Raw genomic sequence first — 5,070 nt, 5'->3', positions numbered from 1 at the left:
CATATAGTATTGTGCTTCTTCCAGCCCAGCGTTACTCAGGATGTACTCTGCATGTAAGTTAAATAAGCAGGGTGACAATATACAGCCTTGATGATGTACTCCTTGTCCTATTTGTATGTATATGTATACACATTATAGTGTATTATATTACAAAACATAGTTTTGTTTTATATTGCATTAGAAGGTGATAAGGGCTGTAGAAGAAAATTTTAAAGTATGGCCATGATAAGGGGCGTTGAGAGTTCTAGAAGTGAGTAGTTTGCAATTTTAAGTAGGATATTCACAGTGGCTCTAGAGAATTCATTGAATTTTAGAAAATCTAAAGGAGTGAGCCAAGAAAGAACATTTCTAGCAGAGGAAACAGCCTTTACTACCACTACTACTACTAAGTTGCTTCAGTCGTGTCCGACTCTGTGCAACCCCATAGACGGCAGCCCACCAGGCTCCCCCATCCCTGGGATTCTCCAGGCAAGAACACTGGAGTGGGTTGCCATTTCCTTCTCCAATGCAGGAAAGTGAAAAGTGAAAGTGAAGTTGCTCAGTCGTGTCCAACTGTTAGCGACCCCATGGACTGCAGCCTACCAGGCTCCTCCATCCATGGGATTTTCCAGGCAAGAGTACTGGAGTGGGGTGCCATTGCCTTCTCTGGAAACAGCCTTTAGAAAAAATAAACTATGGAAAATTCTGAAAGAGATGGGAATACCAGACCACCTGACTTGCTTCTTGAGAAACCTATATGCAGGTCAGGAAGCAACAGTCAGAACTGGACATGGAACAACAGATTGGCTCCAAATAGGACAAGGAGTACATCAAGGCTGTATATTGTCACCCTGCTTATTTAACTTACATGCAGAGTACATCCTGAGAAACGCTGGGCTGGAAGAAGCACAAGCTGGAATCAAGATTGCCGGGAGAAAAGTCAATAACCTCAGATATGCAGATGACACCACCCTTATGGCAGAAAGTGAAGAGGAGCTAAAAAGCCTCTTGATGGAAGTGAAAGAGGAGAGTGAAAAAGTTGACTTAAAGCTCAACATTCAAAAAATGAAGATCATGGCATCTGGTCCCATCACTTCATGGGAAATAGATGGAGAAACAGTGGAAACAGTGTCAGACTTTATTTTGGGGGGCTCCAAAATCACTGCAGATGGTGACTGCAGCCATGAAATTAAAAGACGCTTACTCCTTGGAAGGAAAGTTATGACCAACCTAGACAGCATATTGAAAAGCAGAGACATTACTTTGCCAACAAAGGTCTGTCTAGTCAAGGCTGTGGTTTTTCCAGTGGTCATGTATGGATGTGAGAGTTGGACTGTGAAGAAAGCTGAGCGCCGAAGAATTGATGCTTTTGAACTGTGGTGTTGGAGACGACTCTTGAGAGTCCCTTGGACTGCAAGGAGATCCAACCAGTCCATCCTAAGGGCGATCAGTCCTGGGTGTTCACTGAAAGGACAGATGCTGAAGCTGAAACTCCAGTACTTTGGCCACCTCATGGGAAGAGTTGACTCATTGGAAAAGACCCTGATGCTGGGAAGGATTGGGGGCAGGAGAAAGGGACAGCAGAGGATGAGATGGCTGGATGGCATCACTGAGTTGATGGACATGAGTTTGAGTGAACTCCGGGAGTTGGTGATGGACAGGGAAGCCTGGCGTGCTTTGATTCATGGGGTCGCAAAGAGTTGGACACGACTGAATGACTGAACTGAACTGAAGATGATGGCATTTTCAAGGGAAAGCAAGAGATCCAGAATGGCCTGAGTGGAGATTGAGAAGCAGATAATAGGAGAGGAGGTCAAAGAATAGGGTAAGGAGTAGTGCTGGCAGTGGAACAAGATCCTGGAGAAATGTGTGTATGTGGGGTGGGGCGGGGGAGGTGGTTTGATAAAGACTTTGTCCTTTTTACTATGATTGAAATAGGGGAGCACTGGAGGATTTTGATTGAAGGAGTGATGTGAGCAGGCCTCTGTTTAAAAAGGTCATAGTGGTTTCTGTGCTGAGCATAGACCATAGGCCTGTAGGAAGCTCCTGCAGTGATCCAAGGAAAGGCTGGTGGTGGCTCAGATCGGGATGGCAGCAGTGGAGGTGGTGAACAACAGTTAGATGCTGAAAATGTCTTGAAGACGGAGACAACATGATTGGCTGATGGAACATGAGATGGTTGGTCGTGGAACATGACAGAGGCAGCAGAATCAAAAATAATTCCAAACTGTTCATCTGAGCAAATGAAAACATGAAGATGTTACTAACTGAGTCTGGAGAGGCTAGAGGTGATGCAGGTTTGGGGAAGAAAATTCAAGTGTTCAGTTTTGTTCTTACTAAGTGTGACTATCTATTAGATACTCAGGTTGAGATGTTAGGTGTACAAGTCTAGAGAGATGGCTAGTCTGGATATATAAATTTGAGAGGAGGACATACATTTAATTTACAGGGTTCAAGGCAAAATGAAAGGGAAATGCTTTTGTTAATTACTAAGAATTTTCAAAATTGTGACAACAGAGCATTAGCCAAGTGTGGGGTCCTCCTGAGGGGGGTACAGGCTGCAAGTCCATAGAACTGGCCTTGTTTGGGCATCATGGGCATATATACATGATAATTAAAGCCATGAGGTTAGATGAGATCATCAAAGGAAAGAACATGATGGAGAAGAGGACCAGACACTGACTCCTGGGGCATCCTGGAATGAAGAGATTCGAGAGATGAGGAGGAGCCAGCCAAGGAAACTGAGAGGTAGGAGGAAAGCCTGGATGTGTCCTGTCCTAGAAGACAAGAGAGCAGATGAGGAGGGGGTGACCAGCTGCATTAAATGCTGCCAGACAGTTGAATGACATGAGGACAGGGAACTGATCACTGGATTTAGCAACTTAAAAACTTTCAGCAACAATACATATTAATTTTTTTTTTTTTAAATAAGAAGCTAGGCTTCTCAGGTGGCTCAGTGGTAAAGAATCCGCCTGCCAAAGCAGGAGACTCAGGAGATATGGGTTCAGTCTAGAAGGTCCTCTGGAGGAGGAAATGGCAACCCCCTTCAGTATTCTTTCCTGGAAACTTCCATGGACAGAGGAGCCTGGTAGGCTGCAGTTCATGGGGTTGCTAACAGTCGGAAATGACTGAGCGACTTCACTTTCACTTTTTACTTTCCTGCATTGGAGAAGGAAATGGCAACCCACTCCAGTGTTCTTGCCTGGAGAATCCCAGGGATGGGGGAGCCTAGTGGGCTGCCGTCTATGGGGTCACGCAGAGTCAGACATGACTGAAGCGACTTAGCAGCAGCAGCAGCCTTCTCAGGTGGCCCCGTGGTAAAAAATCCGCTTGCCAAAGCAGGAGACTCAGGAGATGTGGGTTCAATCTGGAAGATCCTCTGGAGGAGGAAATGGCAACCCACTCCAGTATTCTTGCCTGAAAACGTCCATGGACAGAGAAACCTGGTGGGCTACAGTCCATAGCCTCACAAAGAGTTGGACATGACTGAGTGACTGAGCCCACACACAGGCAAAACCATTGAGGCAGCATTACGAATCACAAAATTGTGATTATTGAAAACAATTTCTTTATGTTACATGGCAACAGACATTGGGCATATTCCACATTTGTAAAAACTCCTCCAAAGTAGAGCACATTCCTATACTCACTGTCGTATAAGCAAATTCATTTGGTAGGTTTGGGGCATATAAAATAATAATACATTTTAAATGAGGTCAGGAAAGGATTTTCTGAAGTTTTCCCAGCTTGGTGTTAGGGGAGGGGGCAAATAACTATTTTGAACAAGAATCAAGTGCTTATAAGACCCCGATAATTTGTCTTAAAATAATTTTATTAAAAATGTTAGATTCCTTAAAAAGAATAATTGCTTTTGAAATAGTGATTACACCCCGTTTCTTAGTTTCTGTTGCACATGTCATAGTATTAATTGTCTCAAGAACTGTTGGTAAAAGGCTAATATGGAAGAGCTTTGAAACAAGAAGAAAATTCTTCCCAGACTTGAACTCAATATAATTTTAAGTATTAGATCTGCAGGCATACAGGGGGTTGTTCAAGAACTAAGCTTCACCTGTCGCCTGTTCTTACGCATTTTAATGTACTGTGTGCTAAGACTAAGGAGAAAAAGATTTACTTTGATTGCAACTGTTTTGCAGAGTTTTTCATGAAAACAATTTATAACCCAGGGAGTTAAGTAAGGTTTTTGTTTTATTTTGTTTTAAATAATGACCCAGTCTTTGAAAAAGTACTCTTCCAGAAATTGTAAGCTTTTCTGACTTCTTTCAGGTTTTGATATATTTCTGTGGTTAACAGGAAACCACGGTAGGGGGCATCAGAGAGAGAAGTTTACACATAGAAAGTAATTCTATTTTTGCATTGAGAATAGAATTTGCCTTTATAGATAGAATAAATTTACACTTCAAAAAGCAAGGGAAATTCTGCAAAGGACCTCTACAACATCCAGACTCAAGTTATCTCCAGTCTGTCACCCACAGTGACTTCTTTGCTAATTATCATGAATCTGTAGAGAAATTCTTCTATATGGATGTTTTAAGCACCATGAGGAATGCATGATTAATTTTTAGAGATAATGTCTAGAATATAAGAACCGTAAGCTATACATCCAGTTGTCTTTTTCTGAAGGGCTGAGACTGATCATCGATGAAAAATCTGAGTAAACAGATATGAGAACTGCTGCTGGGAGTGATAGGAGCTCCAGCTGCATAAAGCCACCCTCTAGCCAAGTAAACCAGCTGCCTGTCATCCTAAAAGAAACTGTCAGAATTAAATTCACCTTGCCGCTCATCCCTGTTCTCATTAATCAGTGCCTAACTTGTCCTTGACACAGTCATAAACATTACTTCCTTCTTCTCCCCAAATCATTTTACTGGATCTTTAGGAACTCCTAGGCAGTCCATGGGGTCGCTAAGAGTCGACTGGACTGAGCGACTTTACTTTCACTTTTCACTTTCATGCATTGGAGAAGGAAATGGCAACCCACTCCAGTGTTCTTGCCTGGAGAATCCCAGGGATGGGGGAGCCTGGTGGGCTGCCGTCTATGGGGTCGCACAAAGTCAGACATGACAAGCAACT

The sequence above is a fragment of the Oryx dammah genome, unplaced genomic scaffold, assembly GCF_014754425.2.
Source record: "Oryx dammah isolate SB20612 unplaced genomic scaffold, SCBI_Odam_1.1 HiC_scaffold_21, whole genome shotgun sequence".
NCBI lineage: Eukaryota > Metazoa > Chordata > Mammalia > Artiodactyla > Bovidae > Oryx > Oryx dammah.
Note: the sequence above shows the minus strand (reverse complement) of the source record.